Source organism: Xenopus tropicalis, chromosome 4, assembly GCF_000004195.4.
Source record: "Xenopus tropicalis strain Nigerian chromosome 4, UCB_Xtro_10.0, whole genome shotgun sequence".
Taxonomy (NCBI): domain Eukaryota; kingdom Metazoa; phylum Chordata; class Amphibia; order Anura; family Pipidae; genus Xenopus; species Xenopus tropicalis.
This window is the reverse complement of record NC_030680.2, coordinates 36,059,208-36,077,333: the sequence shown is the minus strand read 5'-3', so window position 1 is coordinate 36,077,333 and position 18,126 is coordinate 36,059,208. Positions and strand designations below refer to the sequence as shown.

The 18,126-nt window shown below is 42.0% G+C and overlaps 1 long non-coding RNA gene across 1 annotated transcript; it reads left to right on the top strand.

Moving 5' to 3' along the window:
• Positions 1 to 13,724: 13,724 nt before the first annotated feature.
• LOC100492571 lies at positions 13,725 to 15,492 on the top strand. The gene is made up of 2 exons (XR_209135.1): positions 13,725 to 13,931; positions 15,248 to 15,492. It is a non-coding gene; the product is annotated as an uncharacterized LOC100492571 (long non-coding RNA).
• The last annotated feature ends 2,634 nt before the right edge of the window (positions 15,493 to 18,126 follow it).

The window sequence follows — 18,126 nt, the reverse complement described above, 5'->3', positions numbered from 1 at the left end:
TGGCACCGACAAAGCAATACACTCTTCACCCATGCTGGATAAAAAAAATCTATGGTAAAGGGAAACCTGTTTTTACAGGACTCTATTGATGTCTGAGTGCTCCCTAACTTGGGCTTCATGAAGGGCGTGAGTGGGGATATCTATGTGCCTCTCCCCTAATGCCTCTCATGAATACAGAACTCTCAAACACAGACAGCACTGTATTCATAGGGCAGAAGCAGAATCAGTTGCACTCAATGTTGCCTTCTACTTGCCATTAATTGGTTCCCATCTACATGATTGGTTTGTGCAGCAGCTGGCATTATCATTCCACGCTGTGCCCGGGCGCATATTTGAGCGCTAATTGACAGTGTTCACTATTGTTTGACAAAGGCAGACTTGAGCTGCACAGTCCTGTACTGCAATAGACAGATACTGTAGTTTCTTGATGGTCAAAAGAATATTTCAGATTTTCACAATTTAGGGCCTCAGGGAAAAGAGGGCCCTGTGTGAGTCATGAGTCATGAGGCTGGGGAAGTTTAAAGGGATTGTACACCTTTAAGTTAACTTTTAGTATGTTATAGAATATTACTCTCCCCATCATACTAAAACTTAACTCAAAGGTGAACAACCCCTTTAAAGGAAAGAAAAAACTCAGAAGTGTCAAATTTGCAACTTTCCAACTGTTTTCAGACTTAAACCTCTAACACAACCCCCATCAGCCTTCCTGCAGCTCAACGACAGCTGGAGGGCCACAGGTTGGGCATCCCTAATGTAACTAAATATAGCTAACAACTGATACATAATACTTTTGTACTTTTTGCAACATTTTTTCTTCACAAGGGACCATTAATGTGTTTTTCTATATAAGCATCTGAGGACTCGTGTAGTAGGTGGCCTATTAGTGCTTGTATAGAAGGGGGGAAATGATATAAACATATATATAGAGAGAGTAAGAGAGCCAGCCAAATTGCCAGATCACTATGGTCAGTTTTATAGATCCCATTATTAGTTTGGACATCTATGGTCAGTTTTATAGATCCCATTTTTAGTTTGGACACCTATGGTCAGTTCTATAGATCCCATTATTAGTTTGGACATCTATGGTCAGTTTTATAGATCCCATTATTAGTTTGGACATCTATGGTCAGTTTTATAGATCCCATTATTAGTTTGGACATCTATGGTCAGTTTTATAGATTCCATTTTTAGTTTGGACATCTATGGTCAGTTTTATAGATCCCATTATTAGTTTGGACATCTATGGTCAGTTTTATAGATCCCATTATTAGTTTGGACTCCTATGGTCAGTTCTGTAGGTCCCATTATTAGTTTGGACATCTATGGTCAGTTTTATAGATCCCATGTTTAGTCTGGACATCAATGGTCAGTTTTATAGATCCCATTATTAGTTTGGACATCTATGGTCAGTTTTATAGATCCCATTTTTAGTCTGGACATCAATGGTCAGTTTTATAGATCCCATTTTTAGTTTGGACATCAATGGTCAGTTTTATAGATCCCATTTTTAGTTTGGGCATCTATGATCAGTTTTATAGATCCCATTTTTAGTCTGGACATCAATGGTCAGTTTTATAGATCCCATTTTTAGTTTGGACACCAATGGTCAGTTCTATAGATCCCATTATTAGTTCGGGATTCGGCTGAGATTTGGGCTTTTTCAGTCGTCCATGCCTCTGGACGAACCGAATCTAAATTCTTAAAATCATGTGACTTTTTTTGACACATAAACATGAAAGTTGAAAATTTTTCACCACACACTAAGCACATGGTTGTCTTTAACCCAGGGTCGGACTGGGCTGCCGGAACATTAGGAAAAAACGGTGGGCCCCAGCGGCCCTGACCTGACACTGTTGGAGATTCCCCTGGCCACCAATGTCCTCCCCTGATGCATTCACATACGCTCATTAAGGGGTGGACATCGGGCAGGGGTCCCTAGGGGGGGGTTAGAGGTGTACAGCGGGGGCCCCTGCAGGGGATGTGTACCTTGGGGGGGTGGGGCCCCCTGGGCGGGGGGGGTGGGGCCCCCTGGGCGACCCTGTTTTAACCTTTCCTTGTCCAAATTAAGATTCAGAATCAGTTCAGTATTCAGCAGAATCCTAAAATGGTGGATTCGTTTCATCCCTAGTTTGGACATCTATGGTCAGTTTTACAAACTCCAATTTTTAGTTTGGCGAGGCATAAAGGACATTATCAAAATATGTGCATGTGTGTGACATCACAAGCATAATGAGCAAGCTTATAATGTGCATACAAGTCAACAAACATGGCCACTCGCTTCCCTCCAGTGTGGGGGGGGGGTCAAGTTCTTGCAGGAGGGATGCTTAAAAAAAAAAATCATATTTTTTCACCCAAACAGAGTGATGGGGAAACAATATTTTGACAATAGGTGCTTATAAGTCCAGGTCTTCTATGGTGTGTTTTACCCAGTGTATTTAAATGCAGTTAACTGCCCTGTCACCTCACCTGTATGCCTACATGGACTAATGCTGGCAGTCTTCTGGAATAATAACATTTTAATCATCGTATTTTTTTTCCCATAGCAATGTAATTATATTACATAATTATGAACGAAAACATTCTAAATGAAAATACATCTATCAATCAATATACTATATATATATATATATATATATATATATATATATATATATGTGTGTGTGTGTTTTATAAATCTTATGGACTTATTAAGCATGAGGGAAGAAATGCTTTTGCCAGGAATTAGCCCAACACTGCCACTTTTAAGGATTACTTCCCACCGAAGCCTTTCTAAATCACTTCAGTATGTACAGTATGTGACATGGGTAAGAGGCTGCACATCAGTGGCTTTGAGCCTAATACTATTTCTACTGGCTAAACTGAGGCAATCTGAGACTATTCCTGGTGTTTGGTTGAGCTGAAACTTCCCAAGAATGCAATTGGCCCAAGCCCGCATAAGGCCTCGGGAATATGTGTGATTTATGTGCAATAGCAGTCATTCCAACTGCTCCTATATTAAACTGAATGATAATGCTCCCAGGGGCAGAAAGCGCATATTAATATTACACAAATTATTTAAACTGTACAACTGGTAAAGTTGCCCCTTGTACTCTGGTACCAGTGTGACACATAACAGCACTTTCTGGGTGGTGAGAAAAATTGGTGACAATTATGTCTTATTTGGCAACATTTTTTGGTGCTAGTCGAGACAGCTTACATAGCATGGATGACGTAACACAGGGATATCCAACCTTTTTTAACCGTAAGCCACACAAGCATAAAAAAAGTTCTTTGGGGATGCCAATTAAGGACTGTTATTGATTATTTGGTTGCCCTGTGTGGACTGGTAGCCTGTTGGAGGCTCTGCTTGGAATACAACTGTGTCTCTGTGCTTCCAAAACTTGCCTCCAAGCCAGAGATTAAAAAATGGGCACCTACTTTGAGCCACACTGGATCCAAACACACTTGCCTTCACCGAACACCTGTATATATATATATATATTACATCTACTGCACTAGTGGTAATAATGCTCTTGTGGTTTAATTAAAACAAATCTCACCAACAATGTTCAACCAAGTTGAAACCTTAGTGGACAGTCTGTCCAGACACTTGACCTTCCCTTAGATTCAGCCCTGCACTTAGCAGCCAGGTCACTGTAACAGAAATTTGTGGGATGCATTTATTTCTCCTTTATATTGCAAAAGTGCTTGTTTATTATGGGTATGCTAGAGTGCTAAGGGTGGTTTTAGCTGTGCTCTGTAACTTAAGGTGGCCATACATGTTGCAAAACCAGGCGAGGTCACCAAACGAGCAGATCTTCTCCTGATATGACCACCTTAGGTGGGCAATATCAGGCTAATGCAATTGTTTGGCCCTAGGGCCACATGATCTAATTAAAATGGTGGACATAGGTGCAGTTGTACCCAGTACCGTATCAATGAGCTGATTTGCTCTCCAATCCAATGAAAAATCAAATCTGCCCAATCAAGATCTGGCCAATTTTAGGCCAAATGTCAGGTAGGTCCATCCCATACAGGGGGTAGATATGCTGCCAAATCATTCTAAAGGTCTCGAATCGGCAGCTAAATCTGCCCGTGTGGCCTCTTTTACTAGCCAAGGTGCATATTGCACAAAAGATGCCTCGACTTAACGCTTGCCTTGAGCAGGTGCTAGAAACAGGGATCTGGAGTTCTCTTACTCCACTGTCCCTCTTTCCTTTGGCCCCCTGATTGAATCCCAAAGGGAATTTGCCGGGGATGGCCACATCCCTCCCACGTATTACCATTCAGATGTGCAGGTTATGAAACTCAATAATAGCAGGCTTACTTCTTGGGGAAACCACTCTGACAATCACTTAATATCCTTGTATTTGTGACTCTTCAATGTTGTGTATTTGTAATCTTTAATTTGTGGTCAACAGTACATTTACATAATAAATTAATTTACATAATAATTAATAATTCTAGCATTTTTAAGCTTGCAGCTTACCAATGACAGAAAGTCAAAACTATAAATATGTTGAAATACTGATAAAGATTCTCTCAATTTGGCCAGAATGTCATCATCATCGGAGGTCCCTGGACTTCACTGAATCAACTCCACAGGAAGCACTTAAATCCAGTACTGGGCCTCACATTCCAGTTGCAGCAAGTAGCAAACCCTTGATTAAGACTAAGAAGCCACATGCAAAAATGGCAAATGGCTTCTTTCTCCCCCTTGTCTGCTTTTATTTCTCTACTCTGTTTCAATCAGTGTTTCTTTTTCTCTGAAAAATGAATAAAATAAGAGTTAAAGAGTTAAACTAGTTGGGAGATAATGGTTCCAAGTTTGTTATCTTGTGCTAATGCACAGGCATGTTTATCCATTCCACTGTGCTGTAATATTTATTTTTTATTCTGGCAGGGGGGTGTCTCCTGGATAAGAACAGTGGATTACCAATACATATTTGCTACTGAAGATAACTAAAATACAGTAAACTTATTTTTCTATGACAAGTAACCCAGAAATTGTTTCTAATTGTATATATATATATATATATATTTTTACATACTTTACCCAAAATGCTCCAAAAAATTACATATTCATTATATATGTGTATGCTGAAATGAAACAATATAAACTTTTTTTGAACTGGGCCCTTTTAAACTGATACTGGTTGTTTTCTATGTTTCATTGTATGTTTAATGTATATACCATTTATTTTACAATTCTGTGGAATATGTTGGTGTTTTATAAATATGTGTTAATAATAATAATAATAATAATAATAATAACAACAACAACAATAACAATAACAATAATAATAATAATAATATAATTTCTGTGCATTTATGGAGGTTTTCCTACAAAAATACTTTAATTCTATACAGTTGCCAGCAGAGTACAGTGTATCCTGCCCAAGGCAATATTAGCAGTGCAAATGGTATACACAGAAACATTATAGAATATAACAAAACTTATACTGCCATTTGAATAACTACAAATGGTCTATGAGAGTACAAGCCTACTGGAGGCCCTGTATAAGTTAATCTAATTTCATCAGCTTGTGCAGAAATGTTTTTTGTGGTGAGGGGCAAACTCATCAACCAAAAGAAATCTATTTTTTACGCTAAGTCCGTATACAGGGGTTAAAGGACAATGAAAGGGTATAAAAGAGTTAAGCTCTAATAAAAGCCATACCTATATTGATGCCATCTGTCCTTTGCATTCCCCTTTTGATTTAGCCCTTTTTCAATTTTTTTCAATCTTCTTCATTGCAGGCAAAACCGCTAACTTAATTAATAAAAATTCCTGTGATTCGTCTCTATTTCAGCAAGACCAAGTAAGACTTTTGGTAAAAGTTGAGGGGGCACAGGGGCAATAGTGAAACTTTCAGAGGGAACTACAGGAGAAATAAGTGGTATTAAAAAAAATGGTACACACAAGGGGCCTTGAATATACTGTGGAGTCCTTGCCTTTCCTTGTCCTTTAAAGGAACAGTAACACCAAAAAATGAAAGTATATAAAAGTAATTACAATATAATGTACTGTTGCCCTGCATTGCTATAACTGGTGTGTTTGCCTCAGAAAGACTACTATAGTTTATATAAGTTAGCTGCTATGTAGCCATGGGGGCAGCCATTCAAAGCAGAAAAGGCACAGGTTACTTAGCAGATAACAGATAAACCCCCATTATATGGGGCTTATCTACTAGTTATCTGCTATGTAACCTGTGCCTTTTCTCCTTTTTTCCAGCTTGAATGGCTGCCCCCATGGCTACACAGCAGCTTATTTATATAGTAGCTTTTCTGTAGCAAAAACACCAGTTTTTTGCAGAGCAACAGCACATTATATTTTAAATACTTTAAAACACTTTAATTTTTTGATGTTACTGTTCCGTTAAGGTAGTGCCAGATTTTGTAGGAAAAATAATTTTTTGGTTAAGCCAAGAGAGTTTACAGCTTCTGTAATTGTTTAACTAGGGGGCACAGTTTAAATAGAGAGTAAAAATCAATAGCATGTGTTACACTTTATATACAGTAACACAGTAATAGGTAATATTATTATTATTATTATTATTATTATTATTATTATTATTAAGTTTCAGTTTTTCAAACCAGATATTTGGCTCTTCGAGTGCAAGAAGTGCAATGGTGCTCTCTGCACTAGCGATGCGGCCCCCCCTAGACCCCCCTTCAGCTCTGAAAAGGTAAGTACGGGGGTCCAAGGAGGGGGGGACTGCATCATCTCAGATGGCATTAGGGCTGAAAAACGCTAGAAATGCCCCTGCTTATGCCACAGTCCTGCTATTCACATGGGCCCAGGTTTAATACCCGTATCAGGGGATACGGGTCAAGGGAAGGGCTGGGGAGGTCAAGCTGAGGTCCAGTGCCTAGGGTGGCACCGGATCAAAATAAAGTGCTGTCAATAGTACAGATGAAAGAAATACCAGAAACTTGCCATTGGGATTTCCAGGCAGCAGAGAAACAAATAATACAGATTTTATTCAATACTGGTGAAGAAAAACCTAAAATAGTTTCATTTACAGTAGAAAACAGAGGATCTGCGGTCTTAAAAGTTGAAATTTCCTCAGTGGTAAAACTATTCCAAATTACACAGATATATCTCTCTAAGTCTCTGCTAGATACCAATATTGCATACATTCATTATTTAATAGAGTAACCACAACCAACCTTTGGCGGCCTAACAGTTAATATCTAGGGGCTGCTGGGGCTGTGAGGGTAAAGCTCATGTGGCTACATAAAACATATAATTTTAAGCATTTACTTTTAAGTATATTTAAACTGTACAATTCAAGGTTCCACAGCAAGCAAAATTAATCATAATACATTGCATATATGTATCAATATATATAATTTGTATTATGCACTGAATACAGATTCCTGTACGCACAAAAGTCCCTTGAGTACTGTGCCCCTTAATGTTGTGCTACGGTGGCTGACAGTCACGAAGGAATGATGAGAGTGCAGCAGCTGACAGGCTAACAGTGGCTAACTAAAGAGAAAAGCAAGTGAGAAAATAAAATCTATTTCTGAACACACTGAAGGCTTTTTTGTAGCTCTGCTCCGCTCCAATGTTAGTCTTGGAGTCACTTCCAGCACTGTGACAGAGCAGGCACAGCCAAACAGGGAAGGTGACTGTCAATCGGTTACAGGTCACTGCTCTCAGACAGAGAGAATATCTGGCAATATAGGTGAAAAGGGTTGTGAAGGTCCCAGTATATGCTAGACCAGCAGATAGCTGGCAGGGAATACCTGGAAGGTTACCATTCCACAGCGCAGTACTAAAAATGGTTTTGTACACTGGACAGATATATGAAACACAAAAACAACCAATAACCAATGTGTGAGAGATACAAGCAGTAAGAACACTGTTTGGTGTATTTTCCACCATTGTTAAAGGTGGGATACATGTAGGACCAGGCCCGGATTTGTGGAGAGGCCACAAAGGCCCGGGCCTAGGGCGGCAGAAGTTTAGGGGCGGCATGCCGCCCCGCCGCAAGAACATTTTTAAATTTTGCTCCCATACGGAGCAGTCGGGACCTCTCCCCACTGCTCCGTATGGGAGTTAAAAGGAGTGTTCGCGCATGCGCAATGGGGAGATGGCGCGTTGCGTATGCGCACTGGGGGGGGCGCCTTTGCGCATGCGCACTGGGGGGGGGGGGCGCGTTCGCGCATGCGCACGGGGGACACCCACAGGGGCGGCCTCGGGGCGCACCGGATAGAAATCCGGCCCTGTGTAGGACCAGGGAAAATGCCTGGTTTAGCAGCAGCTAATACTGTATTGATGGAAGTGGATTAGGAAAAGCTGGAGAGGTGAGTCCTGGAGTAAATGGAGGGTTAATAGGATAGGTCCTCCATTCCATACTCCAGTTTAGCATTTTGATTTGGCCAGCTGTAAGTAGCTGCCTGATTAGGCTGCAGATGAGCTGCACATAAAACATCTGTGGGATTAGACAGCATAGGAGAGGGGTGATAGGTAATTAAGGTTGGGGACTCAGAGGGGTTCAATCTCAGAGTGGGCACAGAGCAGGAAGGCTGGCTGCCTGTATTAGGAACTCCCAGAGGAGCTAGGAGCAGAGGGAGCACTGCAAGGAGCAGAGGGAGCGGTAACCAAGTGTGGAGTCACCCAGAGAAGTGCCAGGAGTCACTGAAAAGTCTCTCAGAGCAGGGCACAGGGCACAGGGTAGGAAGGCTGCCTGTGTGAGGAACTCCCAGAGGGGCTGGTGGGGTGCTGCCTGCCACTGCAAGGAGCAGAGGGAGTCGTGACCACGTGTTTGAGTGTCGGAACGTTGAGTCTTGGTGAGAAGCCTAAATGTGCCAAAAGCTGGTGAGCTGGTATCCCAGGAGGGGAGAGACAGCAGGACTGAGTGAGTAGCCTAGAGTGTTCAAGAGTGTGAAAGTCACTGTGGATGTGTGAAAGCCATTGGGGATGGTGAGTAGCCTAAGAAAAAGGTTCCAGTGTGAAAGTGACCATGGAAGGTGAGAGCCCTGAAGCAGGGACAAATCATAACCATGTTTGATGAACTGTTTATGAACTAACTGTTATATTTATGTTGGGAGGAGTTTACCCCAAATAAACTTATGTTATTGAGAAAGAAACATGATGTCACATGTGGTGTCCCTGTCTCTTATGCTCCAGATCCTCTCCATACCTGCCTACCATAGCTAATTCCCCCAAAATTACGTGTACAGGCAGTCAGCACGTCACATATGCAAGACATAAAAGAGGGCCCTGCTTGTTATTATCTGTGTTTTTATAGAGCACCAACACATTTCTGCAGGTCCAGTCTATGGTCCCCACAGTACCTGGTGAAACTGCTTTAAGTTTATTGCACCACCAAGTGACAGTTGCTGGGCCCCCTGCAAAAAACTTCTCAGGGGCCCGGTGCACACAGCAACCCCTCCCAGCAATCTGACCCAAGCGCACGCCGGCCCACTGTGGCGGGCACACTAATTTTATAGTTACAAAGTGGCCAGGGAATTTCTATTCAATACGAGTTGATCCAGGGACTGGTCAGATTGCCACCTTGGAGTCAGAAAGGATTTTTTTTTCCCCTTTGTGGCAAATTAGAGAGGCTTCAGGTTTTTTTTGCCTTCCTCTGGATCAACTTTATAGACATATAAAGTTGAACTTGATGCAAATGTCTTTTTTTTTTCAACCTAACTTACTATGCTACTATGTTACCCTGTGGTCTGGGCCCCCCTGTCCACCGTTTCCCCATGATGACAGCGTCCGCTTCCTCTATAGTTACCTGATTGCTGCTAGTATCTCACCTCCCTGTGATTGCTGAATTTGCACATGAGCAGCTGGATGGACACTAGCAAAGTGACATCATCAGGAGAGTGTTATGCATCTGCGGGTACAGGTCAAGTGTGTGTCCTAGAATGAAAACATTTTGTGGGTTGGGTTTGTGGGTTAGGGTCAGGTATGGATTACGGTTTTCCCGGCACGCCCACAGGTCTGGATTGATGTTCAAAATAAGCCATGACATATCAGATACACACAGATCCATTCAGCCCCTCTCCAGCCCAATAAATAGAGACTGTCTATGGCACCTTATAGCAACCCCTCTGGCATTTGCTAAAATCCACAGATTTCCAGTCCAGGCCTGCCCAAGCATTACTACCAGGCAGTGCTGTATTTTGGTCCGGTAGAACAAAAACTTTCCGGCCAGGGGAAGATCAGGTGGGCCCCAGTCCTGTAGGGCCCCGCTGACTGCTTGCTATTGTGCATCTGATCATTATTGTTTGAGCCGCACAGTCTGCCACCCCCTGCTGAGCACCACTTCAACCACCCTTGCCACCCCCCAGCTGGGCCCTGGCGAACACCAACGCAACAACGCCCCTTCTGGGCCCGGCTAAACACCACCGTAATGCCGCCCCCCATTATGGGCCTAGCCAAACACCATTGTGATGCCTCCCTCCCCTTCCGGGCCCCTCCAAACACCACTACAATGGGCCCCACCGAACACCACTGCAATGCCCCCTACCTTTTATTTTGGGCCCCGCAGAACACCACTGCCACCGCACCTGCTGAGCTCAGCTAAACACCTCTGCCATTCTATGAGGCCCGCTGACAGAGTGCATGCCTGCCTCCATGGTGGCCCCATCCACCACTGCCTTTCTAAGCTATGCTAACCGACTGAATCTCCTGTAAGAAGGGAGTGAAAAAATTAAAGATGGCTGTGCATTCCACTGTGGAATGCAGGGCCATCTATAATTTGATTTACAGGAGTTTTACCATATGTAGGAGGAAGAGCAAGGCAAGCAGCATAGGAGCACAAAAAGAAAAAAACACTTGTGGTATTCTACTTGTGTAAATGTAGGTGAGTTAATGCTTTCCGTCTAATGCTTAATCTTTAATGCTTTCAAAACATTCTGTAACCCTTTCTTGGCACACTCACTTATTTTGGGCTGTAACAGGAGAATTTGTTCTCTTTGACTTTAAAGATACTGGTACCTGGGATTTTAGCGCAAGTGCCTCCATCTAGTGGACACTGAGGAGCACACCTCAAGGGATTTTCCACTAGTAATAATCACACACAGTTTTGCAGCAATATCAAACTTTATATAACTGTTGGAAGTAAAACAACTTTATGGATAACTGATTATCCTGCTCTGAGGAACCTGTACAGTCTATCCACTGCTGGCACAGTCAGTCTCTATAGGTGCCCAGTCCCAACTTGGATCCAGATAAACCACAACCCTTTTTGTCAGTTCAGTCCCTTCCCCAAGAGCTCTTAAGTCCCCCCAGGTAGCGCTACCTGTCCTAGAGTAACTTCCCCTGTGGAAAGGTGGCTGCTCCCACGTAGCAGGCAAATGAGTAATACCTGTTCTCACCAGGGGACACACACAGAGATTCCACAGAGGACTTTGTACTCCCTGGCAGCCCAGCAGACTCTTATCCTTTCAATCTGAATGCACAACATTTTGTACCGGCTTCTAACTCTGTATCTCTCTTCCAACCACTGGCAAAAAAACAACAGGGACTCCCTTTATCAACTGCTGGGCCCGCCCCTAGATTTTTGGCTCCAAACCCTTAAGCACACCTCCTCCCAGAGGTGCACTGCTGCATCCAGCCAATCGGGTCCCTCCTCAGTCTGTACAGTCGTGGGCAAAAGTTTTGAGAATGACACAAGTATTAGCTTTCACAAAGTTTGCTGCTAAACTGCTTTTAGATCTTTGTTTCAGTTGTTTCTGTGATGCACTGAAATATAATTACAATCACTTCATACGTTTCAAAGGCTTTTATCGACAATTACATGACATTTATGCAAAGAGTCAGTATTTGTAGTGTTGGCCCTTCTTTTTCAGGACCTCTGCAATTCGACTGGGCATGCTCTCAATCAACTTCTGGGTCAGATCCTGACTGATAGCAACCCATTCTTTCATAATCACTTCTTGGAGTTTGTCAGAATTAGTGGGTTTTTGTTTGTTCACCCGCCTCTTGAGGATTGACCACAAGTTCTCAATGGGATTAAGATCTGGGAGTAGGCCATGGACCCAAAATTTCAATGTTTTGGTCCCCGAGCCACTTAGTTATCATTTTTGCCTTATGGCACGGTGCTCCATCATGCTGGAAAATGCATTGTTCTTCACCAAACTGTTGTTGGATTGTTGGAAGAAGTTGCTGTTGGAGGGTGTTTTGGTACCATTCTTTATTCATGGCTGTGTTTTTGGGCAAAATTGTGAGTGAGCCCACTCCCTTGGATGAGAAGCAACCCCACACATGAATGGTCTCAGGATGCTTTACTGTTGGCATGACACAGGACTGATGGTAACGCTCACCTTTTCTTCTCCGGACAAGCCTTTTTCCAGATGACCCAAACATTTGGAAAGTGGCTTCATCTGAGAATATGACTTTGCCCCAGTCCTCAGCAGTCCATTCACCATACTTTCTGCAGAAGATCAATCTGTTCCTGATGTTTTTTTTTTGGAGAGAAGTGGCTTCTTTGCTTCCCTTTGCTTCCCTTCTTGACACCAGGCCATCTTCCAAAAGTCTTCCACTCACTGTGCGTGCAGATGCGCTCACACCTCCCTGCTGCCATTCCTGAGCAAGCTCTGCAGTGGTGGCACTCCGATCCCGCAGCTGAATCCTCTTTAGGAGACGATCCTGGCACTTGCTGGACTTTCTTGGACGCCCTGAAGCCTTCTTAACAAGAATTGAACCTCTTTCCTTGAAGTTCTTGATGATCCTATAAATTGTTGATTTAGGTGCAATCTTAGTAGCCACAATATCCTTGCCTGTGAAGCCATTTTTATGCAACGCAATGATGGCTGCACGCGTTTCTTTGCAGGTCACCATGGTTAACAATGGAAGAACAATGATTTCAAGCATCACCCTCCTTTTAACATGTCAAGTCTGCCATTCTAACCCAATCAGCCTGACATAATGATCTCCAGCCTTGTGCTCGTCAACATTCTCACCTGAGTTAACAAGACGATTACTGAAATGATCTCAGCAGGTCCTTTAATGACAGCAATGAAATGCAGTGGAAAGGTTTTTTTGGGATTAAGTTAATTTTCATGGCAAAGAAGGACTATGCAATTCATCTGATCACTCTTCATAACATTCTGGAGTATATGCAAATTGCTATTATAAAAACTTAAGCAGCAACTTTTCCAATTTCCAATATTTATGTAATTCTCAAAACTTTTGGCCACGACTGTAGCTAGGCTGGATGATGTCACAGACTGAGAAACAGGTGACAGGGTTCTCTGATCCCCTACAATTTCTATAGTGATCTTACTGGTGTGTCAGGAGTTAATGTAGGGCTCATTTATTTCTGTAGTGATCTTACTGGCACATCAAGGGTTAATGGGGGGTGTTCTCATCCATTTCTGCAGTGATCTTACTGGCATGTCTGCTGTTAATTGAGTGCTCATCCAGTTATGCAGTGATCTTACTGGGATGTCATGGGTTAATGGAGTGCAATGGATGTTGGGGGGCAGAGTAAGGAAACAGCAAGGAACAGCTTGTCAGTATGTTGCTATAACTGGCAGTGCAATTATTCACTATATGGTATTGGCTAGTGGGGGGCACAGACGTGTGAAATATGAGAAAATTGTCCAAAAATAACCAACACAGTCTACAAAATGCATGATTTATGTAGAATAAATAATTACTGACACAAAAATGATTTACAAAAAAAGATACATATCAAGGTACGGCATAGAGTACCGCCCTTTGTAACGTCACAACATGGCTTCCCTCAGCTACTGGCGAACCCCTATCACGTGACGGAGAGATTATATAAGCGCGGAAGCTGCGGCCTCTGGTTTCATTCCGATTGACCTTGTTGGAGTGAAAAGCTGCTGCTCACGCACACGCACATATCCGCAACATGTCTGCTGCTCTGGCTCGTCTCATCCGGCTCCCAAACCTGCTGCAGGCGCCTGTGAGGAGAGGGATTGCCACAAAGCCCGCCAAGAGCCCAGTGTCTGCCGGGGTGAGAGAAAATTAGCTTCCGTGGGCTCTGCCTCCGTGTCATTCATTGCTTAAGGCTTAAAGCCGGACAGACATGGCAGTACTGTAATACTGTCTGGCCTGGCTGAACGGTACCATCGCTTGTATCAAATCCCTCTGATAGTAATAGCTGTGACTTTATCTGCGCCTACAGTAGTATTAGTACAGTAGTATTAGTTCAGTGGTATTAGTACAGTGGTATTAGTACAGTGGTATTAGTACAGTGGTATTAGTTCAGTGGTATTAGTTCAGTGGTATTAGTTCAGTGGTATTAGTACAGTGGTATTAGTACAGTGGTATTAGTACAGTGGTATTAGTACAGTGGTATTAGTACAGTGGTATTAGTACAGTGGTATTAGTACAGTGGTATTAGTACATACTCGTGGTTTTGTGCAGGAAGATGGCCATTGACATTTGTAGATTTCATTTCGTCTCCTTGAAATGACTTTGGCATATGCGGAATGTATGGGCTTTGCCCCTTTTAGCTGTAGCTAAAGGGCGATTATAAGCGTTTTTGCCACCAAAATATCCTCCCCCGGCCCCTTAAAAGTGGATTAGAATAGCAATATTAGTTTATAGTGTCAGCAAATCAACCTGCTCTTTAAAAGCCACTGCGACTAATCGCCGTGTGTGTCTTTGCCCTTAGAGTATAGGGCTATTTGTCACAGCCAGGACTATGGCTACTCCAATGGAGCCTGGAAGGAAAGTTGTTGGAATTAGCTAGAAAATAAGATGGGCACCCCATCTGCCTGTCAATGCACACAACAAAATCAATAGAAGGCGGTGGAGGCAATTTTGGGTGCTTCGGAGTTGAAATATGCCAGTTGATGCCCGATGTGCCATCAACATTTGGTATGGTATCAGTTGTATTGTACTTACAGTAAGGGGCTAAATGTTGGCCTCGAATGGGGCAAATGAACCTAAGGTAATCAGGTTGTAGGTGCCTGTTAAGAATTAAATATATTCTTTTGTCTGCTGCCCCCATATTCCCACATGACTTGTTTTCTTGAGCTTCTGTTGATCCATTGGTTGAATGGAACAGGAAGAGGTAAAAACCCCCAGAATCCTTCACGGTTTATTTGATTGTGAATCACCTGGACGCGCTGTTAATACACCGGATGCAAAATGGCCACAAATACATTGTATGTCGTAAAACAAAAATACAAATATTATCCCTCCATTCTGTCTTATGTTCCAACATTTTTTTGTCACCTTGTCCCTTTCCCTCAGCTGCCATGTTTTCTTCACCATTCCTCTTTGGATGTTGGATGTAACAGCTGATGGACTTTTATTTTTCAGGAAGCCGTGATTGGGTTTTCCACCTTCTTGGTCTGCGCTCTGGTACCAGCTGGATGGGTTCTTTCCAATATGGAGGCATATAAGAAGAGAGACTAAAAATGAAAGAAGTCATCTGCCTCTGCAACATTCCTCCTTCTCCATAAGACTGACACATGCAACTGTGCTGGTCCATAAAGGAAATGCTTGCCCCTTTTTCGTTAGATTTCTCCAGCAGCCTGTTACATTAAACTGTTTACTTCAATGTATTATTTTGTCTTATTGTTTTTTTGGAGACATTTGGTATATTGTAGCCTTTCTGTAGCCCCTCTACTAAGTGGCAGCCGGACGATTGATGGGTTGAGGCTAACTTCTTACAGTTCATTATGTGTAAGATGGCTAGTGCTACCAGCATTTTCACAGTAGCAGTGTTACTGAATTTTTTAGGCAAGAATTAGAATTTTTTTGTGGTCCCACCAATATATAATATATAATGTATAATGCCTGGATTTAAAATTTTGCTTCATTTTATACCATCGATTCTGGTCCCCTAAAAAACATACGTTTACTGTATCCCTAACATCACATTACCATATATATTACAAGTGCAGTAACCCATGGTATTCAGTCAGTATTTACAGGGGACCTGTCACCCCTACAGAAAGCTGCATAAAAAAGCCCTTTGCAAATTAAACTCCAGACCCAAAGTATGACTTTTACGAAAACATCCATACCTGTTATAAATGCACTTAATAATCTGAGCTGTCAATCCTATATTGTCTGCCCCGCCTCTATGCCTCCGGCATTCCATTCAGCACTCCCTAGATGTCATTGCATTTATGTATTCTATACATGCACATGGTACCAGATTGTGGACATAAACACAATTTTGGGATGATGCAAAGCTTGTATTAATAAGTGTTTACAAAATGGCAGCTGCCTGCTTGCTGAAACTGTGTACTTGCAAGACTGAGAGAAACCAGATTTAAATAATTTATGTAGTGTATGTAAAGTTTATTTTGTGCAGGTTACATAAAGGGATTTGGAATTATTTCTTAAAGTGACAGGTCCCCTTTAAGCTTTAATTTGATTTAATTTTGTTTTACGGTAATAGTGCAAATTAGCCTCTTTTTAGTAAGTTAGCCACAGTGTAGTCAGACAGTGGCCTTGTTACCTTTGGTTTATTGCATGGATAGTGGAAGAGGTGAACCTTGTAGAAGTCATCTGCTACTGAGACGAGAGTCATCCCACGAGAGTGAGCAAGAGCATTAATATCAGACCCGTGAGATGAGCATAAAAAATGAAGTATAATGATAAATACATTCAGCTTTGTTTGCATTAAAGAAACAATAAGACATTTAAAGATGTTTCTGTATAAATTGATAGACTGACTAGTTCTGCAGACAACTTTTTTTAGAACTTTTTTTTTTTTTTTTTTAAGAACTTCCACGATTGTATTTAGCAAAAGATGCACAATATTCTAAAGGATATCTATTCAGGGTGTTAAGGTGGCCATACAACTTGGCAGGGTTGCCAGGCACACAGATTTCTACTCTATTTGGCCACCCACATGCTGGGTGAAATCTGATCATTAGCCCTGGCGACGACTGGATCATACTGTACAACTTCATGGAGCAACTTAGGTCCTTGGTCAAAAGGATTTTCACACAGATATGGTCAGGCATCCGCTGGGAGGCCTCAAGAAGTGCAATGTCAGCATGCTGTTTTACAGAAATGCCGATTTAACTGCATTTAACTTCAGATATTTTTTTAGAATGTAAATAAACAGTACCCATTCCCTATAACCTATCCTTATTTAAACCACAGTAGTGTCAATAAGCCAGCTATCAGATTTAATCAAGCCAGTGTTTGGGGCCCTCTGCTGTGGGGATATAATGGTAACTGACAGCATATAGAGATCACATGATATGTCCGCCCCCTCGCTTTATACTTGTTTTACATTATTTACACAATGTTACACTTTGCCTTCAGTTTACAACTCACTTTACAGTCTCAAATTTTACTTCCAAAAATGACCAACTTTCTGGAATGTACCCTCACTGCAGTGCGTTGCTAGACACAAATGGTTGCAAGTAGCCATCCAGCTCTCTATCCACTACAAAGACTCTCTATCCACTAAAACAGTGCTAGAAAACTGAAAATATATATTGTATGTAGGCTATCAGATCAGTGTTTAGCATACATCTTAATTTTAAGTTGTCAGATATATGACCTCCTTACTGAAATGGAGCGATCCTAATGTAACTACAGGCCCGGACTGACAATCTGTGGATTCTGGCAAATGCCAGAGGCGCTGCTGTAAGGTTCCATAGACAGTCTTATTGGGCCTGCGGGTGCTGTTTGAGCCACTATGTACTTGAAATACCAGGGCCTGTTTTAAATCCCAGTCCAGACCCGTGTATCTAACCCTATTAGATACCACTTGCTAAAGCATATTAGTCAAAGTTTGATCCCAGATAAGCAATCAATCTGATCTGCTTTTGGATTTATAAACATTTAAAGTCAGGAACATTTTAATGAATCAATATATTTACCATACAAAGGCTGATACCTGTGTCAGTTCATGAGAATGTGCCTGAGCATATGCAATATGCTTTGTGCATGGCAGATTTGGAGGATACATATTAATTTTACTAAGCTTCATAATGATCATTTAAAGGTTAAAGTATTTTTCTATAACAGGAATAACCCAGTTAGTACATATATCTGACTACCTTCACTAGGCCTATTTTTCCCACAGCGCCTGGTTGCAATTTTAGTTTTCAACTAGAAAGGGAAGTTTGAGAACTTCACGTTGTTTTGAAAAATGTGAAGTTAATGAATGAAATCTGATTGGCTGTTCTTGGCTTCACCCAGTTTTTCTAAACTTGGACCACAATTAT